This window comes from Eleutherodactylus coqui, chromosome 5 (assembly GCF_035609145.1).
Source record: "Eleutherodactylus coqui strain aEleCoq1 chromosome 5, aEleCoq1.hap1, whole genome shotgun sequence".
Lineage (NCBI taxonomy): Eukaryota > Metazoa > Chordata > Amphibia > Anura > Eleutherodactylidae > Eleutherodactylus > Eleutherodactylus coqui.
The window spans coordinates 35,936,814-35,961,324 of NC_089841.1; the positions used below are offsets into that span (position 1 = coordinate 35,936,814).

Genomic DNA, 24,511 nt, shown 5'->3' on the forward strand with positions numbered 1-24,511 from the left:
GACATTGACTAAAAACTTTGGACATTGACTAAAACGTGGACTTTGATATGCTAAAGACTTTACAGTTACAAGCCAGAAAGGAAGAAAAAGACAAATGGACTAAATATGGAAGCAGCAAAAACAGGACGGCGTATGGCGAACAGTCAACAGAACTTGCCTACCACGGTCTCTGTGCCCCATGATGGCCCAGCTGATCCACGGATAGACGCACCTCTCAAAGCAGCAATGATGTCGACGCTTGAACAAGGACGGGTGGCTCCTGGGTTTTCTGTAGCTGCTGCATCATTTGTCCAATTTTGCATGATCTTTGCCGTAAGCAACAGGGCAGAAGTAAAATTTGTCACATAACACTTGCCCAGACCACTCTACCCATTTCAGGGATTGCAAATTGGCTACATTCAGCTCCCACTTGTTGGGAAGTATGAATATGTGCTTGTTTATGATTTCTTTTCAGGTCGGAGACCTACCCTGTTGCCAAAGTTAATAAGCAGGTAACCGCACAGAAGCTCATGAATGAGGTAATCCGCAGATACGGGGTACCGGAAGTGATTGAGTCAAACAAAGGTGCACACTTCACAGGTGAAATAATGCAACATATCATGTCTGCTTGGGTATATCCCAGGCTTTTCACACACCCTACCATCCGCGGAGTAGTGGGAAAGTAGACACAAAAGGCAATGAAGAAAATGGGCAAATCTTGAATTGAGTGTCTCCCATTAGTTCTTTCCCAGGAGGGTACATGCCACAGTAGCTGAGTTTGGGGAATGATTTTCTTGCTAATTTTGTCATAGGCCTCTCCAAGGAATTGTCAATAACGCAATCTGCAGTCTCTGCTTTTCTCCCTGGTCCTATGGATGAGTGTCACAATCTGAAACCAGGTGACAGGGTCTATGTAAAAAAGTTTGAGAGAGAAACCCGGTTTAAAGGTCCCTACCAGGTGTTGCTCACCACCCCAACTGCAGTCAAGCTCGAAGGAAAGCCCACTTGGATCCACACCTCGCACTGCAAAAAGCCAGTTTCACCGAGCCCGTGAAACCATCATTACTATGCCCCTCCCCTTTGTAGTCCGACCCTGCAGCAAGCACCTTGCCAGACTGGACATGGGGGGGGGGGGGGGGCTACCAATGGTTCTATTTTCTCTCCCTTTTGACTGGCTCCCGGTGCCACTTCAGACACCGGGCGACCCCCTGCCACAGGGATTGCATTATCAGGAAGTGGCACATATCTTGAACTTACCACTTCCACTGTAGCCTTCTTCGCCTGGCCTTTTGCCCGGATACGGGTGTCCTCTCCAGGTGTCTCGTTCCCAAAGCACAGCTTGCTCAAATCCGGGGGGGCCTCCATTTTCTGGATCTCGCTGAGTAGATACCCGCCGCTGTCACTTTCCTCTTCCATGGATGAACCTGAGAGGGGCGGGTCGGATTGTCTTGCCTGGATGCTAGCGTCAGACTCGTGACCCGTCCCCTGCTTTCTTTGGCTGCCTCCGGGGCTCTGTTCATTAACCCCCTGTGATCTAGCAGTGTTTGAATGCTGCTGCAGGCTTGTAAAAAGCTGGGTTTTCCCTCTGCAGTCTTCCTCTGCACTCTCTTCACTGCTTGTATAGGACGGAATATTCCTATTAAAGCGCTCCTGGTGTCTCCAGTTTTCCGACATGCTGCCTCCGTTTGCCTTTATAGCGTCTTTTCTTGCCGTCAGTTTCCTAATTTCCTCCATTATGTTCTTTATTTCGTCCTGATAGTCTTTCTTTTGGTCTCTTGAGCATGTCTCTAGCAGGGCTTTCAGACCCTGCACTTCATGCTGCAGTTTCTTTAATTTGCCGCTTATTGCATCAAACTCCCGCTTGTACTTATTAAAGCGGGTGGCTAATTGCTCCGCTGTCTCTCCATCCTTTCTTTCACCCCAGGAGTACAGATCTTCCTCCTGGGGCTTACCTTTAGTTTCTGCTGCTTGCACTCTCAGTCTCTGCGACCTCCTCAATTCTGTATTGGCTCTTGGAACCGGCTGCCTCTCGCTGCCCCCCGCCGGTCCATCCCGGGAGGCAGTGGATGCCCCAGGCGAGGGCATACTCGCTGGGGAAAAGCAGACCTTCTCCCCCTGGAAGAGGGAGAGGCTGCCTGCACGTCTTCACTCTCCAACAGCTGAGCACACACTGCTGCACTCTGACATGCCCACCTCAGGATGGATGGAGTAGAGCCGTGTGTGTGATGTGTGGGGATCAGGATGGATGGCATGCCATTGCTATTGCATGCTATGGGTGGTATAGGCTGTGGAATCTGGAAGCGGCCGCTTGCTTCAGATTCCGCAATGCAAATAAGGCCGTGTGCAGCTGGCCCAAAGCTGTGTGTGCGTGATGTGGAGCCGATCAGGATAGATGTAGTAGAGCTGTGAGGTATGTGTGGAGATCAGAATCAATCTTTCCTTGGCTCTTGTTCCTGCAGGTCTGGTTCCTGTTTAGCATTTAGTTCCACCCTACACTAATTGGACTTCCTATATAAACCTGGCCGTGGCCCTCCTTCATTGCCTGTTTATTTTGCTCTTAGCCTTAAACCAGTCTCTCTCTCTCTCTCTCGGCTGTCTCTCTCTCTCTCTCTCGGCTGTCTCTCTCTCGGCTGTCTCTCTCTCTCTCTCGGCTGTCTCCCTGACTACATCTGTGCTTAAAGGAGATGTCTCGAGGAAGCAGTTACATTTTTTTTTTGCCCAGTCCCCCCCATTAAGTACACATTACTAAGCCCCCCTGTAAATGACATTTCTAGCTGGTTTGTACTTACCGTTCCAGCGTTTCAGCAACTTATAAAGTTTTCTCAAGATGGCCGCCGGCTCTTTCCCCGTCGCTCGCTGCAGCCCGACGTGCGCGCTCCCGAGACGCCGCCAGCTGTGTCTCCATGGCAACCGGACGCATCGCAGCCGCCGACCGGACGCATCGCAGCCGCCGACCAGACGCCCCGCAGCCGCCGACCAGACGCCCACCGCCAGGCAGCAGGTAAGGCGCTAGCCCCCGGCTCCCCAGCGCTAGACCCTCAGCCCAGGTGAAGGCCCCGGAGCCCAGCGCTAGGTTCCGGAGCCCAGCGCTAGTTCCCCCGGCCTAGCGGCAGCCCCCCCCGCCCTAGCGGCAGCCCCCCCCGGCCTAGCGGCAGCCCCCCCGGCCTAGCGGCAGCCCCCCCCGGCCTAGCGACAGCCCCCCCGGCCTAGCGGCAGCCCCCTCCGGCCTAGCGGCAGCCCCCCCCGGCCTAGCGGCAGCCCCCCCGGCCTAGCGCTAGTTCCCCCATCACAGCGGCAGCCCCCCCCCCCCGGCGCAGCGACAGCCCCCCCCCCGGCGCAGCCCGGCGCAGCGGCAGCCCCCCCATCGCAGCGACAGCCCCCCCCCGGCCTAGCGCTAGTTCCCCCATCGCAGCGACAGCCCCCCCCCCGGCGCAGCGCTAGTTCCTCCCGACCCATCACTTACCTGGGACGCTTCTCGGGGCTGCTGGGCTGGGCTGGGCTTCTCCGCTGGGCAGCTCCAGTTTCTGCACCTTCCTCTAACAGAGGAAGGTGCAGAATGGCCGCTGCAGCGCGCTCCCGAGCAGTGACAGCTCGTCTGCGCATGCGCAGAAGAGCTGTAGCGGGGAGCACACTGAAGCGGCTCGTGCTGAATAGAGAAGACCGGACTGCGCAAGCGCGTCTAAAAAAGCAAGCTGCCAGCGTATTTAGACGGAACCATGGAGACGAGGACACTAGCAACGGAGCAGGTAAGTGAATAACTTCTGTATGGCTCATATTTAATGCACAATGTACATTACAAAGTGCATTAATATGGCCATACGGAAGTGTATAACCCCACTTGGTTTCGCGAGACCACCCCTTTAACTTCTCTGTGCTGCATTGTCATCTCTGTACCCGGACCTCTGCCTCACTCAATTACACTATCCTCCAGCGGCAGTTCCAAGCAGAAGACTTCAGTCCTGCACCAGAATCATGACAGAATAAACACGCCCACCTACAAACATGGAGTACATCGTAGCCAGCTCAAGGCAACAAATCACAGAACTGCAAGACTTCTGTGCCACCTATTAGGTTTCTGCCTTTCAAAACAAAGTAGATATGTTACACTGACAATTACTTGGATCAATTTGTGGTGGCCTATCTTGATGACATTCTTATTTTTTCTGATAACTTGAAGAAACCTCATAGCCACGTCTGGTTAGTCTTCAAGCGACTTTGGAAGAACGCTGTTTATATCAAATTGGAGAAATGTGAATTTGAGCAGACCTGCATGCAATTTCTGGGGTATATCATCTCTCCAAACCATCTGAGTATGGATTCTAGCAAGATTAAGGCTGTTGTGGATTGACCTGTTCTGAAAAACTTAAAAGATGTTTAACGCTTTGCCAGATTTGCACATTTTTACAGAAGAATTCATATAAGACTTCTCAAAAAGCATCTTGCTCATTACCACACTCAAAAACCAAACACAAGCTTTTTAATGGTCTCCAGATGTTCAGGATGCCTTCAAAAGATTAAAGACCCTCCTTATGTCTGCAGCAGTACCGGTCCACCCAAACTCTGAATTGCCCTGTGTTGTCGAAATTGACGCCTCCAATTCGGTGGTGGGAGCTATTTCACCACAACGGGCCAGAGATAAGATGCAAATGCTTCCACATGCGTTTCTATCATATATCTTATTGTCCGCAGAAAGAAACTATGACATTGGGGATAAGGAACTTTTAGCTAATAAGGTAGCCTTTTTTGAATGGAGACATCTTCTGGAGGGAGCTCATCATCTGGTGACTGTTCTTATGGACCATAAGAATTTAGAATTTCTACTTACAGCAGAAAGATTATTGGCAAGACAAGCAGGATGGCCTTATTCTTTTCAAGATTTAACTTTATCATCTGCCACTGGCATGAATCCAGGAATGGTAAGGCCGATGCCCTGTCGAGGATTCTCGTTGAATCTGGGGAATAGGTTGTTCTGGACAATACTATTCTGGTTCCAAGAAATTTCCTAGGCATTCTTAACCTAAAAGAACTGCTATCAAGGTTTAAGAAAGGGTTAGAGATGAGCGAACCTGCTCGACCACGCCCCTTTTTCGCCCGAGCACCGCGATTTTCGAGTACTTCCGTACTCGGGCAAAAAAATTCGGGGGGCGCCGTGGGTGAGTGGGGGGTTGCAGCGTGGAGTGAGGGGGGAGGGAGAGAGGGCTCCCCCCTGTTCCCCGCTGCTACCCCCTACTCCGCCATGCCTCCCCGCGCCCCCCCCTGCGCCCCCCGAATCTTTTCACCCGAGTACGGAAGTACTCGAAAATCGCGGTGCTCGATCGAGTAATTACTCGAAATGAGTATATTCGCTCATCTCTAGAAAGGGTATAAAAATGATAATTTCCTCAATCAGCAATCCAAGAAAGTAAATCTTTTATTTAAGAGGGGGTTCTGGATGCAGGGAAATAGATTGCATGTTCCAAATGCCGGTCATCTCGCTGTTTTAAGACAGATCCATGACTCTAAACTTGCTGGACATCTTGGGATCACAAAGACTTTGAAGCTCCTGCTTCATTTCTTCTGGTGGCCCAATTGCAAGGGTGATGTAAAATAATATGTTCACTCTTGTGATGCGAGTGCACAAAATAAGATTCCCCAAGCTCGTCCTCTGGGTCTATTGCAACCACTTCCAGTTCCATCTAAGGGTGCCCACCAACTGGCGTTTTTTTTTCCCTGCGAAATTCGCAGCATTTTTTTTCTGCAGGGGTCTATGGGACTTGTAATGTTAAAATCGCGATCGCGCAAAATCACAATTTACCGCGATTCGCAGTAATATATCTATGGACTTTATTGTGGACCTGCCTGAATCAAAAGAGTTGACTACATCCTTGTCATGGTAGACCACCTTACAAAGATGGCTCATTTTATTCCCACCAAAAGGATTCCAATAGCTGAGTATACTGCAGAACTGGTGATTAAGGAAATATTCAGACTACATAGAATCCCTGGTTATGTAGTTTCTGACAGAGGGGGTTCAGTCCACATCTAAGTTCTGGAAGAGTTTTTGCATGGCCCTATCTTCTGCTTTCCACCCCCAGTCCAGCGGTCAGACCGAAAGAACAAATCAGACTTGGGAACAATATCTCCGATGTTTTATCTCCCACCTCCAGGAATATTGGGTTGATTACCTACCGACAGCAGAATTCACTTACAACAACACCAGACATTGTTCAATCTCTCAGAGTTTGTTTTTTGGGCATAATGGGCCACATCTTGTCTTCATTCCTGTCCTCCCTATCCAGAGTACCATCTCCACTGTCACCCACAGACTTGTAACATTGTAGGGAATTCAGGAGAAGTTAAAAGAATTACTACGGGAGGCTCAGGAAAGTTACAGGCAAGCAGCAAATAGACATTGCAAAGCCTTCCCTATCTTGCAGGTGGGGGATAAAGTATGTCTATCAACCAAAAATCTTAAAAGCCACGTTCCTTCCCCCAATCTCGGACAAAAATTTTGATGGCCTTTCCCGATGATGGTAAAGATAGGCCAAGTTGCATTTCGGCTGGACCTGCCTGGCGAATTGAGAATCCATCTGGTTTTTCACGTCATTTCTCAAGATAATTCAAAGAAAATCTTTCCAGGAAGGACTCAACCACCTCCCTCCCCAGTGGTGGTCCAAGGAGAGGAGGAATATGAAGTCGAGAAGATTTTGGACTCCAGAATGTGTAGAAGGAAATTGTAATACCTCATTCAAGGGAAAGGTTATAGGTGGGAAGACAATGCTTGGGAACAAGATTGCAATATCCACATCCCTGACCTCACCAGAGAGTTCTATTGCAGGTATCCAGGAAAAACAGCCCCTGGGACGTCCGGAAGCCATGCTGGAAGGAGGGATTAGCTGTCAGGGCTCAAACCCAGAATCTCCTGTACTCCAAGTTGCAGCTCTACCTGCTGTCATTCAGCCCTCTGAACAGATCTTTCCAAATCTGTCCTTGGCTCTTGTTCCTGCAAGTCTGGTTCCTGTTTCCCATTTAGCTCCACCTTACACTAATTAGGCTTCATATATAAACTTGTCCCTACCTCATTGCATGTTTATTGTGCTCTGAGCCTTTAACCGAGCTCGCACTCTCTCTGCATATCTGTATTTCTTACAAGTGGATCGTCATCTTTGTGTACTGAACCCAGACTGCCTACCTGACTACGTCCCTGCTTAACTTCTCTGTGCTGCATTGTCACCTTGTGTACCGAACAGAACTGCCACCCTAACTACGTTCCTGCTTAAACCCTTTATGTTGCATTGTCATCTCTGTGCCTGGAACTCTGCCTCACTTGATTACGCTCCAGCAGTGGTTACATACAAGAGACTCCACTCCTGCACCAGAATCGTGACAACAGCTGCACATGGCAGAGCCGGATTCCACATGCAGGTTCCTGCAGCAGATTCTGGTTCTGACCTAAACCAGTGACCACACGTACCTGCTTTTGGTGTGCTGTGGAGGACCGATGACACTCGGTCATGTGCAGCACAGATTTTCAAAAAAATATTGGCTTTTAGCACGCCGTCACTAGGCAAGGATGCTAGTATCCACAGTCTATCCACAATGTCAATTGTGGATGAATTGCGGGCCAGACGGCTTCCATTGATTTCAATGGAAGCCATTTAGCAAAATAGAGCACGCTGCATTCCCCCCCCCCCCCCCCCCGCTCATAGAAATCTCAATTAGTTTCCCCGAGTGTAAAGGAAAAAAGCAAAAATACATAGCATGCCTAGAATGGTATTTGCTGCAGATCCTCTATGTGGACGCCCTGCCACGGATTCCGCAGCAACAATCCAGTTGTGTGCAGTCGCTCTTACTGCGTCCGTAATACCATGGTGAAATGTAACCAATCAGATTGTTTTTAGATGACAAAGGAATGTCTTTGTGTGGATTGTATAAGAGAGTATGTTGCCATTTGATGTTGGTTCAGTCTTGGGAAACAATTCCACTAAACACATATGTATCGATACAATTAAAGAAGCTGTAATTCCGGAAGAATCTGCCTCAGTGTCTTTGAATCCCACTTAGAGGCGTAACTTAAAGCTCCTGGGCCCCAATGCAAAACCTGTAACAGGGCCCCCAACTATAATGCTTTATTCATAGTACTGGGCTCCCCATATGGAGAAGAGAGGCCTTATGGGCCCCCTAAGGCTCCTGGGCCCGGGTGCAACCGCATCCCCTGCATCCCCTATAGTTACGCCATTGATCCCACTACACCATATCTTGAAGGTTTTCTGCAGACATATTTTCAAATAGACCCTTCAGTTTCAGGCCACAGTCACACAAGGTGGATTCCCGACGGAAATGTCGCGGCTTGGCCGCAGCGAAAAACCGCGACATTTCCGACGGTAGAACCGGCTTTGAAGCGGCCTGGACGCTCGCTCTTCTGCTGCGGCCGGCGCTCCCATAGGGGAGAGCGCAGCCGCAGTGGAAAAAAAAACAGACATGCTGTGGTCGGCAAATCCGCGCTGCAGCAGCGGCTTCTGCCGGCTTAGCCGCAGCAGATTTGCCATCCCGTGTGGACGAGATTTCTGAGAAATCTCGTCCACATGGCTGGCTAATCCCGGGATTAGTGGCCGTATTCGGATTTGCCACGGTGAAATTCCGCACGGAATTTCCGTGGTGAATCCGCCCTGTGTGAACCGAGCCTCACTGTTATTTTTATCCGTCATCATTTTGTGCTATAAATTACTTTCTTTTTGGCTTGAATGACATGAAATACTTTGTTTTAATTGCGTTCCCCGCAGCGATAATCCTGCCACCGGGAACGCAGTAAAAGCTTTCCATAGCGCTGCTAGGGAGAGCGCTTCCCCCCTTTCCATGAGCAGAGAATCATTGCGATTCGCCGCCTGCGGGCGGCTATCTGCAGCATGCTGCGAATTACCGCGATTCTCCGCAGTCAACTTATCTGTCAGATAGGCTGACAGCGGAGATCCGTCTGCCGGCACTTGCTCCTGGGCGACAGCTCCAGCGACGGAGATCCGCGGCAGGATACCGCAACACCCGTGGACATGCAGCCTAAGTCTATGTTCACACATGGTGGATTTGTTGTGGACTTCACCTGCAGAATGTGCTGCAGGGTTCCACATCCAAGTGCAGTACAATGTAGGGAAATAAGGTCCAAGCAAACTTCACTCACAATAGTAGAAATCTGCAGCGCTCCATCTATAGCAGAACATCACCGCGTTGTCAGCGCAGATTTCACTTCTTGTAATATAAAGGGTGAAATCCACTGGGAACATCTGCACCAAAGTCACATGGGGATTTTGGTGCAAAATCTTCAGCTGTAACATGTGAACACGCTAAGGCTAACTTCACACTGGGAAGCATGATATGGAGCCATGAATCACAGCCCCGTATCACGCTCCCCACTATGTGAATTCCCGGCGGATGTAAGGTGTTTTCATGTCAAAAAAGGGATGTAGCGGAGGATTGCTGAGTTTGTACCATTGTTTTCAATGGGAGACCGCGCATCGCATTGCGTGCACCAACCATGTGGTGCGATGCTGCTGCTGTTGTCATTAAAAACCATAGGAAACACTTTCCGATCCGCCAACATGGCTGAAAGCAGAGAATCGCTACTTCACAAAAAGGATAAGAGGCATTTTTGACAGAAAAACGCCCCGCATCCACGGGTAAAATCGCATGCTGCAGAGAGCGATATCAGGACAAGTTTCTTGGCCTGGTATCGCGGTTGTGTGTAGGTAGCCATGCGATGCGCATGCGAGTGCGATTACAGGTTTCCCATGGACCCCAATACTTTCCTGCGGATCCTGCGTCCTACGTCCCGCAGGACGCTTCGGCACGCATGCGCAACAGAGCGCGTGGCACGCAGTAGCATCATGTGACGTGCCGGCTGCGTCATATGACACGCCCACAGTGTCACATGATGCGCCAGCCGCGTCATGACACGGCTGCGGTAGGCAGGGAAGCGGTTTCACGCTATCTTCCGCTGTGCTACAGAGGAAGATACCGTGACGGACGGCTTCCATTGACTGCAATGGAAGCCGTCCGCGCATACACCCGCGGCAAATAGAGCATGCCGCGGGTGAGGACGGGTGAATTCACGGTGCGAAATTCCGCGGTGGAATTCCGCACCGTAAGCATTGTGCTATTAGGTTCAATAGAACCTAATAGCTGCGGGCAACGCGTAATACGCAGCGGAAATCCATCCGTGGGAAGGAGCCCTAAGGATGTCAAAGCTGAAGGTCAGGGCTGGCAGCAGGCAAAAGCAAAGGTCAGAGTGCAGAGCCGTGGTCAGGGAGCAGAGACGAGGTCAGGGAGCAGAGCCAAGGTCAGAGTGCAGAGCCAAGGCCTGGGAGCAGAGCCAAGGTTAGAGTGCAGAGCCGAGTTCAGGGAGCAGAGCCAAGGTCAGAGTGCAGAGCCAAGGTCAGGGTGCACAGAAGTCAGAATTGTCAAAGTCAGGCTAGGGTCAGTACCAGAACAAACACAAACAGCAACTCCAACACAAATGGCAGAAGGAAACCGATTGCTAAGGCATCCACCCTAGGGACTAGTTATGGCAGTGTGCACTGTCCCTTTAAGAGACTGAGCTTCTATTAGCCCTGCAGACAGAGGTCAGAGAGCAAGCAGAGGAGAAGGAAGGAGCTGGAGGCAGGAATAAATGTACCAAAGGGCAAGCGCAGTGGCAATCACCCACAGCTGCCAGAGCAGGTAATAGAAGTATGCGGTGACAAATACCATATCTGGTGTAAATTCTATTTAGAAAAAGCTAGGAACCAAAAAATGTAACACAAGTACAGAAAAAGAATACAAACAAAAATACACTCTTTGACATACATTTTATAGTTCATTTTAGCAAACATTCATTTGGGGAAAAAATGGCTGAAAACAGCAGCATTTTTCTTAAAATCTAACTTTAGACTTCCTTCACATACACTTTTTTTCACTTAGTCCTCTGTCTTCTATTCTCCATCTACACAGCCCCTATTGGACAAACCATCGGGAGCTTTGGCAATCAGTACCATCTCTTTGCTAACTACACCCAGTTATACACCTCTTCCCATGACATCACAGCACCGATCCACCAGAATGCCACCGACTGTCTGTCCGCTGTCTCTAATATTATGTCCTCTCTCTACCTAAATCTGAGCCTCTCAAAACCTGACCTTCTCCTGATTCAGCCCTCTACTAACCGCCCTCATCCTGACATCTCCATCTCAGTAGGTGGCACCACCGAAACACCCAAACAGCACGCCCGCTGCCTTAGGGTTATATTCAACTCTGATTTCTCCTTTACCCCCTATATCCAATCTCTCACCCAAACGTGCCACTTGCACTTCAAGAACATTTCAAAGATTCACCCCTTTCTCACCGTGGACACGCTGAAAACAATCACTGTTGTCCTCATCCACTCCCGGCTCGATTATTACAACTCGTTGCTGATCGGCCTCCCCTGCACCAGACTCTACCCTCTCCAATCCATCCTGAATGCAGCAGCCAGGCTCATCTTCCTGTCCAGCCGCTGCATGGACACCTCTGCCCTGTGCTGGTCACTGCACTGGCTACCCGTCAAATACAGAATTCAATTTAAATTCACTACCTTCATCCATAAAGGGCACCACGCCGCCCTATATTGCCTCCTTCATCTCAATCCACAACCCAGCCCGCGCCCTCCACTACGCTAATGAAATCAGATAAAGTGCCCTTTTAATTCAAGCCTCTCATTCTTGCCTCCAAAACTTCTCCAGAGCAGCACCAGTCCTTTGGAACACACTACCCAAAACTAACCGGGCAATCCTCGACACACAAAACTTCAGGCGAGCTCTAAAAACGCACCTCTTCAGGGAGGCATACCATATTCCCTAAACCAAACCCCTCTTTACTCTGCCTGATGATATGCTCCCTGTCCTACTGACTGCGATCCCTGCTAGCCGTAATCAACTGCCAATTCAGCCACTATACGGCCTAAGTCTGACCATTGTCTATGTGTATAGCATCCCTCACTCTCCACCTCGCCATACGGTGCACATCTCCAGCCCCTTTACCTTCTGTATCACTCCATTATCTGTAGTATGTAAGCTCGTTGGAGCAGGACCCTCACCCCTACTGTCTCCATCAATCGATTACTACATGTAACCTTGGTTTTTGTATCTTTGTTTGTTTGTATCTGTTCTCCCCTGTTTTGTGAGCACGGCGGAGTACGTTGGCGCTATATAAATATAGATTATTATAATTACGCCATATAAGGTCTCTGAATAGACTATGGACCTTGTAGAAGAAGCCCTATATAATCCACTGTGGTGAATTCTGCAATAACTAGAGTAATTGTGGCATCCATATCATCTTGATTAGGTTTGACCTACCTATCACTGAAAGAGGGAGTTTGAATTTAGATAGTAACGGATCCAGATTGAGTCTCGTATAATCTGAGAGAAGCCTTGTTATGTTTTTTTTTTAAACTCGTTTTATTGAAAACATTGTATTTTGTACAACAACTGAATAAAGAAAACTTTTGGTTACATCATTAGCTCATTATATTCCTAACAAGTGTTTTAGTACATTCTATTGACATATTCCTTTGTTACATTTTCCTCTGGTAATATAATTTCTTTGTGGTGTCGGCGGAGGGTGTGTTCCTTTGTTAGCCCATCTAAGTGTTTCTAGGCATCACTGTTCTCAGCAAATTATGGAACTGGTTCTGTGTGTACACCGTACTTGATGACCCACACCATCTTTCCCACACTTTATCGAATTTTTCAGGGCATTTTCTATTTTTATATACCATTTTTTCATATGGCAGAACGGCGTTGACAATGCTCTGCCACTTTGTGAGTGTCGGGGGGCGCCTGTCCATCCAGCGTAAGGCTATTGCCTTCCGGGCGTAAAATAGAGCCTTTGTAAGAAATATCCTGTCATGATATTGCCATTGTTCTTCGTCTAAGATCCCCAACAGGCACACTGCAGGATCGTGTGGTACTGGTATTCCCAATATTTGTGTTAGAAACTCTATAATCTCTCTCCAGTATGTCTGAATATCTACGCAGTTCCATAACAAATGGTTGAAGTTTGCATTGGGCATTCCACATCGGTGGCAGCGGTTGGTGGTTATCCGATTCATTTTATGAAGTCTGCTCGGTGTTAGATAACACTGATGTAAGATATATAGTTGTGTTAGTTTGTTATTTGCCGCCGGTGATACTGTGGTGTATATGGACATGGCCATTTCCCAATCTTCACTAGTGAGGGTGGGAATAAGTTCTCTCCATCTCTGCATTACTGTCATTGGTATGTCAGGGATTTTAGCATGTAGTAGATGGGTATACAGCACTGAAATCAGGCCTTTGGGTCCTTGTGTTCGCAGTACCCCTATCAATGGATACTGTGAAAATATTTGTCTAGGTCCTGGAAACTGTGCGGTCAGTGCGTGTCGGAGTTGCAAATATCTAAAAAATCCCGCCCTTGGGATCTGGTATAGCTCTTGCATTTGTTCAAAGGAAACCAGTGTTTGGTCCCTATAAACATGCTCTAGTGTGGTAACTCCTGAGTTTATCCAGAATTGTTTACCTGGCAAATTCACCAAGTGTGGTAATGCCCTGTTGTCCCACAGGGGAGTCTCCAAGGGGGTGTTCTCTTGTCTTGTTAGTGATTTGCATATCTGCCACACGTTTACTGCCAGTCTGTGGACTGGCAGCATTTGTTTGGTTATCAATTTTGGTTTTTCCAGGAGGATCCACAACGAAGTCTCCTCGAGGAAGTACATGAGATGGTGCTCGGAGTTAGGGAGAGGCGCACCCGACAGCCAATGACGGAGATACCTGACCTGTCCCGCCAGATAATATAGTTTAAAATCTGGTAACGCCATACCTGCAATTTCTTTAGGGCGTTGTAGGGTATCCAGTCGTAGTTTGGCTCTAGAGTTTCCCCATATGAATGACGTTATTAATGAGTTAGTTTTTTTAAAGAATTTCTGTGGTATAATTGTTTCTGTATGTTCTAGGCAATATAAGTATTTAGGGAGTATTATCATTTTTATGAGGTTTATTCTGCCTGCTACAGATAGTGGTAGGGTGCTCCAGCCTTTCAACTTTTGCTGCAAAGTTGTCAGCAGGGGGGCAATATTTAACTCGAGGCTCTGGGTGTGTTCTCTGGTGATATATATACCAAGGTACTTAAATCTGGGAGTGATTTGTAAGTTACAAAATACATCCCCCGTCTGCCATCCCTCTGATCTTAGGGGCATGAAAGCGGATTTTTGCCAGTTAATGCATAGGCCTGAAAAAATTCCAAACCTGTCTATTAGAGATACGGTCAGTGGTAGGGTGTTTCTAGGGTCTGACATATACAATATTATATCGTCCGCATACAAGCCTATTCTATCCTCTCTGGGTCCGATTTGAACGCCTTTGTATGAGTTGTGTTGTCGAATTCTCAGGGCTAGGGGTTCGATTGCAATTGCAAATAGAAGGGGGGAAAGTGGGCATCCCTGTCGTGTCCCCCTGTGTAGTGGGAAGGAAGTGGAGACCAGGCCGTTTACCGTTACCCTTGCGGTCGGGGCTTTGTACAGGATGGTGACCCATTTTATAAACGTTTCTCCAAACCTGAATTTACGCAGCACCTCTATCAGGTACTGCCACTCGACGGAGTCGAACGCTTTAGCCGCGTCTAGTGAGGCCAGGGCCCAGTCTGCTCTCCACCTCCACCCCACCTGTGTGATTACCTGTGTTCTTCTGATATTGTCCGATGTCGATTTACCCGGGATAAAGCCAGATTGGTCCGGGTGTATAATTTTCCCTATTATTTGGTTTAGTCGGGTCGCTAGTATTTTAGTAAGGATTTTATAGTCCGTGTTTAATAGGGAAATCGGCCTATACGAGCCGCACTCCTCTGGGTTTTTGTCTGGTTTAAGTATGAGGACTATGTTGGCCTCTAGCATCGATTCTGGTAGGTGATGTTTATCCAGGATGTATTTGTATAGGGTAAACAATTGTGGTATTATTTCTTTTTTGTAATGTTGATATATTTCCACTGGCAACCCATCCATTCCCGGAGTTTTGTTTTTAGCCATCTCATTTATTGCTTCTTCAATCTCTTCCACTGTTATGGGGGAGTCAAGTAGGGACCTATAGTCGTCTTGTATTTCTGGAAATATTATGTCATTTAAGTAGGTCTCTAGTTCTGCCGCTGTGTAATTTACCCTTGATTGGTATAAGTCTTTGTAGAATTGCTGAAATCTATCTAGGATTTCTTTCGGGTCTGTAAGCACTACTTCCTCGGTTGATTTAACTCGCAGTATGGTTGGGGGAGCGGTTTCCTGTCTCGCCATATAAGCAAGTAGTTTACTGGATTGGTTTCCTTGTTCAAAAAAGGACTGTCGGGTAAAGAATAGATTCCTTTGGGCTTTCTCTTTCAGGTATAATAAGTAGTCTCTGCCTGTCTGAAGCCATTTATCTCTTTTAGTGTCTATAGGGTCAGCTATATAATCTCTTTCTAGTTGTTGGCATTGCTCTGCTAAAAGTTCACCTTCACGTGCCGTGGCTCTTTTGACAAATGAAATTGAGGACCTTAAACAGCCTCTAAGGTATGATTTAAATGCCTCCCATACTAGATTTATGTCTCCATGCGTCTCATGTGCCTCATAGTATATTTGGATCTGGTCCGGTATGCGGTCATTAGGTCCAAATAATGAAAGCCAGAATGGGTGCACCCTTGGTCTCTTGATTGTGATTGGGCCTGGGTTTTTAAGGGTCATACGTATTGGCGAGTGGTCTGAGATACCTCGAGGTAGGAACTCTATTGAGTCTATTTTAGGGAATAGTGAAGGGGACCCGAATATATAGTCTATTCGGCTGAGAGCGTGGTTGTGGGCTGCATGGCAGGTATACTCTTTTTGCTGCGGGTGAAATGTTCGCCATAAGTCTAGCCAACCCGTTACCGAGATAATAGAGGCCAGGCGAGTCTTGCTCGCATCTCCCTCCCCCCGAGCACCACCCCCAAATCTATCCAAGGCGGGATCCATCACCATGTTCATATCTCCCATACAGACAACTGTTGCGTCTGGAGAGAATGATGCAAATTGAATGCCGTCTGCTAGAATGGTTGTTGTTGCCGGCGGCGGGTTATAGTAACATAGTAGGACATATGGGTCATTGTTAATTTTAGCTCTTACAAAAATATATCTGCCCTCTGTGTCCTTCTTAATCTGTTCCACCTCCCATCTAAGTGTTCTTCTTATTAGTAGAGACACCCCCCTGGAGTATGATGTGTGGTATACATGCGCGGACCATTGTACCCATGGCTTCAGTAAGACTTTTGTGGTTTCAGGTGTAAGGTGGGTCTCCTGTAAGCACAGGATGTGTGGTCGCCAGGAGCGCAGCAACGTGTTCATCGCTGCCCGTTTCCTAGTAGACCCCATGCCCCTGACGTTCCAGGATACAAAGACTATCTCCGCCATTGGCTAAGAGATGTTAATCTGATCCGGATACTATTCCCCATGTTATTCTGCCCGTCAGGCGACCCCCCCCGACACTCAATTGCATTTTTATCATCTATCATGTAACAGTACTTCAGCACATTTTCAATATCATCATAGAGCACTTGATGCATACAACTTAAAAACATTTTGATAAACTACTATCAACTGTAACTCTCAATCAACCTGTAATTAACCAGATTCGAAGATTATCTTCTTTATCACATACGTATTCGTGGCAACCTGTATTTAGGGGGTACCTACATAGTATAGCTTATTACAAGACTATACTTGTGGTATTGTTGTGTTGTTAAATCAGTTATGTGGACCGGCATTGGTTAGGCTGTCATTTTCTGGGTGGGTCCCCTTAAGGATAGGAAGCATATGGGGAGGGGGTTCTAAATCACCCCGCAAGACATCGACGAGGGGAATCGGTGGAGGAGGAGGATGGGGGGGGGGGGGGGGTTAAAACAGGTGAATCTCGCCGGGGCCGTAGAAAGGGAAGGTTTGTCATCTTCTCCTGGGAATCGTAGATTACTTGTCTGCCACAGATAAAGAAAGTCTCGGTTCTGTGCCATTTGGCTAGAGTGTTCTTGTGGCGTGTTTAGAGGATAGTCACTAGTGTGCAGTTAGGAACTGTAAGGGAAATGTTCATCTTTGTGTATTGGTCTCTGCACCTAGAGAGGGGAAAATAAATGGTTATGTATACATTACGGCCCTTCTGGTCGTCGTCTGGTGTTCAGCCAATTTCCTGCTTCCGTTGGTGTGGAGAAGAAGCGGGCACGGTCCCCGTCGATCACCCGCAGTCGAGCCGGATACACCATCGAGTACGGGAGCTGCAGATCTCTTAGTTGCTTTTTGACTCCGAAGAATGTTGCTCGCTGCTTTTGGAGATCAGCTGAGAAATCCGGAAAAATGGACACTGTGGCGTTGTCATGTCGCAGGGGCCCTCCCTTTCTGGCAGCTTGTAGGATTATATCCCTGTCACGGGAGTTGAGCAGCTTTGCTAGTAGGGGTCTGGGTGGGGCTCCTGGTATTGGTGGCTTCATGGGCACTCGATGCGCACGTTCAATAACAAAGACTTGCGATAGTCCAGCATTGGGAAAGAGTTCTCGAAGCCAGCGTTCTATAAATTCTTCAGGTCTTTGCCCCTCGGCCCGCTCTGGTAGCCCCACTATGCGCAAATTATTTCTTCGCGACCGATTTTCCAGATCGTCTGCTTTTTGTCTCCAGTATTCAGCTTTCTGCGTAAGATCTCGTATTGCATCTGTCATTGGGGCGACAGTATCATCTAGGGTAGATATTCTGTTCTCTGTGCTGGCAACACGTTCTCTTAGGTTTTGGAGATCTTGTCTCAGCAGACTCACATCCACTTTAACTTCATCAATTTTGCTGGTGAGCGTGGCTGTAGATGTTTGTATTGCGGTCAGAAGCTGTTCAGACAGTTGTTGCAGCGTTTGCACAGTTCCCTCAGTTGGATCTGGGTTGGTATGCTTTGTTGCTGCAGCTCCCGCCGCAGCGGGCGCAGCGGGTTCAGGGCTGGGCTCCTTCCGGGTTTCTCCTCTTGCGAAGACTTTAAGTTTGTCTGCAGATGAGCTTTGTCTAGTGGGGCCCATGTCGCGGTTGTTTTGGTTTTCCGTTATAGAAATTGAATGTTCTATAGGGGTCTGCTGCTGCCCCTGTTTTGCCCCTTCTCCTGGTTCTCCGAATTGTATGGTGTTTAGTCCTCTTGTAAGTGGAGGGGGGGGGGGGAGGGCCTCCCTCTATGTCCCCTTAAATGTGTCTTCTCACTGCTTTGCTTGCTAGCTGCGCTTGTTCGCTTGATGGTCACTTCGCTGCGGGTCTGAGGTCGTTGTGCGCTGCGCTGCCTGTGCCTTCTGTGTAATTCTAATGTCTCTGTCCTCTTCCCTTTCCCTGCAGCGGTGCTATATTGGGCCCGGGGGTAGCTTTCGGCCCTGTTTTAAGGGCCTTTCTGTTCCGGCGCCACACGCAAGATGGCCGCCGCAGCCGCGTTTTCGCGGTCTTTTCCCGCCAGCAGCTTTTCCTATGTCCACCTCTCGGTTATACCTTCCGGATCTCGACCTTCTCTTCCCCCTCTCCGCACAACTCCTTACCGCGCCCGGGAGCAGTGCACTCTGGTGTTCAGGGCCCTGCACCTCCGCCTCTGCCCCTCACAAGATGGCCGCCGGAGTCGCTGCCTCTCGGACTTTTCTCCCGCCGGCGGTGCCCGCTATGTCGGTGTCACAGACGTCCCTCCGGGGGGTCTATCCGCCTCCTCTCTCCCCCCTCTCGGAGCAAAGTCTGGCTCGGAGTCCCCGCCGCTCACCGGTGTCCTCCGTAGTACGTCCGCGGCGGCTATGGGTCTCCGCTCTCCCCGCTGCCGGTACCTCAGCTGCGGCCGTCCGGGAGCGCCGTCAGGGGCTCTATCCTCTCCTCCCTCCGCCGGTGCTATTCTGGGTCAGGGGACCCTCAGGATGTCTTCAGGATTAGGGTTTTTTTGCCGGTATGTGGAGGAGCGCTCCTCACATGCGGCCGGTCAGATTAGCTGCTTGGCCACGCCCCCAAGCCTTGTTATGTTTACTCCTAAATATTTAAATGCTGATGTACAGACCAAAGGGGTCTGTTCAGTTTGAAGAATTAGGTCAGTTTTGTCTATTGGCTAATTGTGGATTTGTTCTAATTAATTCTGAGTCCTGAGTGACTGCCAAATTCATCAATCGTGGATATAGCCGATCTTAATGACATTCCAGTAAGGTTGGGACATCGAAAACCGATATATCGAAATATTGATATATCGCTAATGCTTTGGTGATACTTTTCATCGATATTGTTCTGTCCGATATATCGGTAACATCGATAGTTTAAGGCGATATAATATCGATTTTTGTAAAGAAGAAGCGTATCTTGTGGTCCGGTGACCAGATTGTCTTTCTTTAGATTCTGCCCTTTCCTTGGTCTTGCTGCAGGATGTAGTTTTGTTCTCGGCATTAATGAACTTATAAACAAGTTCTAGAAACTTTTGGAAAGTGTAAGGCAACTCTTTGTCACCAATCAGGTTTGCTCCAGGCAAAATGACTCTCAGAAAAAGTGGGGTCTTCGGCCCCTCCTCCACATTGTTCATCGCGTTAGATGAGGCTCTGAATGCTTTCAACTAATGCGATGGCTGTGGGCAATGCTTTCTAAATGAAAGTATTCCCACATGCAGATGGAGGGCTGCGCTGAACGCACGAAGGTCGTGTCCAGATAAGGAGAGGTGACATGTCATGCGTTCAGCGTCTAACGCAAATGCAGTGCCCATAGAAAAGATAGGAGACTCATCTAACACAATTACAATTGCGTTCGGGCACTGTGGTCACGTTACCAGGCCCTGCATTGTTTACAAGTTGCCATGGAGACCGTTGGTCCCTCAGCGGCAGTTTGAAAAAATGCAAACACACACAGAGATCATGCTCACATCCTGTTAGGTCCAGCGGCCAGCTTCTGGAGCATGTGAGCAAATTAATATTTCTTGGCTCATTAGATAACGATTATTGGAGCCAATGATAAAAAACTTCCTTTCATAACCTAATTTTAATTCTATGTTTCATCTGTAATTTTTTATTTTCATTTGTAACTTTGATATATTTTCCTGTTATTCATAGTTAGAAGTTAATAATAAATTCAACAGTTTAAAGTTTTAAAAGAAAACTAATTTTTTGTTGATTGTTGCTTTATTAACCCCAGACTAGAGATGAGCGAACGTACTCGGTAAAGCACTACTCGTCCGAGTAATGTGCTTTATCCGAGTACCTCTCTGCTCGTCCTGAAAGATTCGGGACGCGCTGCGGAGCGGGGAGCTGCAGGGGAGAGCCGGGAGGAACGGAGGGGAGATCTTTCTCTCCTTCTCTCCCGCCCGCTCTGCCCCGCTCCCCACTGCGACTCACCTGTCAGCAGCGGAGCGCCCCGAATCTTTCAGGACGAGCACAGCGGTACTCGGATAAAGCACATTACTCGGACGAGTAGTGCTTATCCGAGTACGTTCGCTCATCTCTACCCCAGACCCATTTTATTTTTATACAGCATTTTAAAAAGTCGATATATCGAAATATCGAAAGTTTTCCACTGATATTTTACAATAATCGATAGTTTGTTCAGCGATAGTCGATACTATCGACTATCGATATTTCTGTGTCGATGTCCCAGCCCTACATTCCAGTGTCTCCCAGAAACAGCAGCATGTCATCCACATATAATGCAATCATCTCTATATATTTCCATGCCTAAACCCCACTATATCTGGATGTGACCTTATCTTTCTTGCAATAGATTTTATTGCAACCCTGACCTGTTCCTCTGAAAAGCGAGAATGTGTCTGTGCAGCCCCTATTCATGGCTACCAAGACCCTGGCATCGGTGTAGAGTAGTTGTACCCAGCCTATGAATTTGGAACCCATTTTATGCATAACCCCCCATAGAAGGAGCCGCTCCATGCTGTCAAATGCCTTAGCGGCACCCAATGAGCGTACTATTCACCACCCTTCATGGTCTACTTGTAACTGTCAATTGAGAAACAGTCTGCAGATATTGTTTGCTGTTGACCTCCCTGGTATAAACCTGTTTTGATCTGGATGAATTAGGGTTGAAATCACCATCATGATGGGATTAGCTAGTACTTTTGCTAGAATGTTAATGTCTGCATTCAGTAAGGAGATGGGCCTATAAGAATCCACCATCAGTGGATCTTTTCCTCTTTCTCATAGAGGGAGGCAATTCATGCCTGTGCTCTGCCTCTTGGAATGCTGTAAGCAATTTCGGAAGCAGTATGTCCCCAAATTGTTTGTAAACCATCAGTACCTGGGGCTTTATTATTCTGTAAGGTGACTAGAGCTTCCTGCAGTTCCTCCAGATATTCCCTCTGCTCTTGAGATAAGCAGGGTATTGTTATAGTTGTCAGTAATTGTGTGATTTGTTCCCTGGTCCTGAGTAATCCAGAGGAAGCATGGGAGTGTACCGTCCCACTGATGGAAGTGGAGTCCATGTCAATTGTTCCACTATCATTTCTCAGTCCAGTAACATAGGTGGATCTCATCTGTGCTCTAGCTATAACCGCCAGCATATGGCCTGTCTTCTCCTCCTATACGATGGCTGCGATTGGTTCATCGAGCTCTGCAGTGATTGGCTGAGCCGCGGCACTCGAGAATTAATCAAAGCCAGCACTTCCTGGAGGCAGGATTTTAGAACCCCCTCACCAGGAATTACTGGGTGAAAACTATAGATAAGGGCAGTGGAACTGCCAGAGGAGACGGAGCCGACAGTGCCTGTTAGGTAATGTATTGTTTTTGTTTTTTAATGCAGCCAGGGCTTATTTTAGGGTCAAACAGTAGGACTTCCTACTGTAAGAGTTGCATCGCAGCATTAAGGAAGGCTCCAAATGCAAACATAAGCCACAAAACATCGGAAATCGTGGCTGTATAGAGCAATGCGGGATTTTTTTTTCTCGCAATGTAGAAGCTTACAAAACATTGCTAATGTGAAGGAACCCCTTGGAAAACATGGGCATCATATACATGCGATTTGTATCTCAGATCACAAGAAAATCGTGTGATTTTGTCAACCGCGTGATAGTGGTCTAATAACCAACAGTTAACATCTGGCCATGGCATTTTTTTTATTCAGATTTTTTTATTAGACAATTTTTGCATCTGAACACTTTTTAACATACAACACAAAACAAAGACCCCCCCCCCCCTATAAACCGTTCCCATAAGTCTTTCTTGTACCGTCCCATCATATTTTATAAAGTACGGTAAGCTCCCTCTCCCCTCCCTGCCCCTCCTTATTCCTCCCCTCCCCCAGAACACTCCAGTGACCATTGAGCACTATCCTCTAAGCAGATCGGTATTAGGGAGACTGAAGGCACGCCGCCATTTGAGCCATATACTGTAGTATTTCTGCAATGTTTTCCTTTTGTAATAAACACTTTTTTCCCACATTAGAATTTGAGTGACTTTTTGTGAGTTCGGTCGGATCAGGAGGGGCTTCATCCAGCCAGTGCTGCGCTATTAAGTTTCTGGCCAAGTATAGTAGTCTAGCTCCTGCCAGCTTCTCATTTTCATCTAAGGGTAGATCATTCACATATCCCAGAACGCACACCAGTGGGGTAAATTCCAATGTGGTTCCATACGCTCTATGGATCAGACTGCATACCTCGGTCCTATATATTTGTAGTTTTGGACAGCGCCACATCATATGTATAAGATCCGCTGTGTGGATCTTACATCTATTACACAGAGGGGAACCCCTCACACCTATACCGTATAGAAATGCTGGAGTACGATACACACTATGCAATAGATATATTTGTAATGATCTATGGGACTCGCTCAGAGACAGCTTGGGAGTCATTTGTAGTATTTCCTCCCGCAGTGATTCTCCATCAGGACTGATATCTTCCTCCCACTTGCTCCTTGTTGCCAGAGGATAGCGCAAATTTATCTGACCCTGGATACAGGAATATATGTGTGATATCTTCCCCTTTTACAGGTTGATCCACCTATAATCTCTGTTGGTAGGAATTTTCCAAATTCTAGGTCATCCAGGCCCTTCTCCATCTGAAAGGCATGTCTAAGTTGTAGATACTTAAAAAATTGCTGCTCAAAGGATTTTATATTTGCCCCAGTCACTATCTGGGACAATCGTCTAATCTCTCTATCCTTCCACCCTTGAAAGCCCTCTAACTTTTCTAACTCCTGTAACCTTGGATTATCCCAGATAGGAGTGTAGTGCGTATAGCCCTTGACTCCCATTATCTCTCTAACCTTCCACCAAACCTTATGCATAAGAGCTAAAGTTGAAAAATTCTGGGTGTTACAGTGGAATTTAAAACTCTCTAGGGACTCAAACAAATGTGCATTATTAAAATAGGTTTTTAGAAGTCAGAAACTCCCATCACGAGTATCCTCTGATTCTCATCCCTGGAAGTGTTATATGACATAGGATTAGGCAATGGAAGTCCTCCCTCTCCCTTAGGATTACATAGTGTCCCCAATCTAATTCTAGGCCATTTTTCTTTCCAAATCAAGTCTCTAAACAGTCAGTTGACCCTATAGAAGAGGCCCTGCATAAGCCAATGAGGCAAGTTATGAAGAAGGTCTGGCAATTGTGGCATCCATACCATTCTAATGAGGCTCACTCTTATAATCGTTAGGTAAAGTTTACACCAGTCATCATGTTTTTTTTCTAAATTTCACTATTAAGGGGTCTAGATTCAATTTTCCATATTCCAAAACGTTCCTTGAGACTTTGACTCCCAAATACATAATAACCGACTTGCATTGCATAGAGGTCCTATTTTCCTCCACCTCTAGATTAGGGTCATCTACTGAAAATATATCAGATTTAGGGGTCAATTACTGAATTAAAGTCTCCCAATATCAGGACGGGGACATCTGGCATTTCTGCTATAAAGCCCAGAATCTGTCGCATAACCACTCTGCTATAAGGAGGTGGAAGATATATCGACACAAGTAGGCAAACGTAGTTAAATATTTTACAGTGAAGGCAGACAAAACAGCCCTCTGCGTCTATCCTCTGCGCAAAAGTTACAAACGGACGTTTCTTAACATCTATGAAAGTCCTTCTTTTCTTTTGTATTTCCGCCAAGAAGTCGTGAAAATAGGAAATTCTGGCACCATTAACTTTGATGTCTCCTTTCTCCCTGACCCCACGCAATATGGCATCTCCATCTTTCAAAAGTTAGGAACTTCATAAGTACCAGTCTTGGAGGGGGTCCCTGGGGGAGGGTGTCTCATGGGTTTATGATGGGCTCGTTCGATTGCAAACATTGGCGAGAAGGATTCTCTTCCTAATAAATCCAGTAGCCAAGTTTCCAAGTATTCAGACGGGTTGTTGCCTTCCATTTTCTCTGGTAGCCGCACTATGTGCACATCATTTCTTCTTGGCAAGAAGAGATGTTATACTTTGGGTATTATTCGTCACTTCACATTGCATGGGCAGCACTTGGCCTTCTATCTCGCTAATTCTCCCTTCTGCTGCAGTCAATTTTTCTGAAATTTTTTGCACGCCTTGCCTAAGTAGCCCCATGTG

The 24,511-nt window shown here is 47.5% G+C and overlaps 1 pseudogene; it reads right to left on the bottom strand.

Moving 5' to 3' along the window:
- The window catches only part of LOC136629221 (zinc finger protein 585A-like), a 57,171-nt pseudogene that overhangs the window by 17,125 nt on the left and 15,535 nt on the right, over nt 1-24,511 (bottom strand).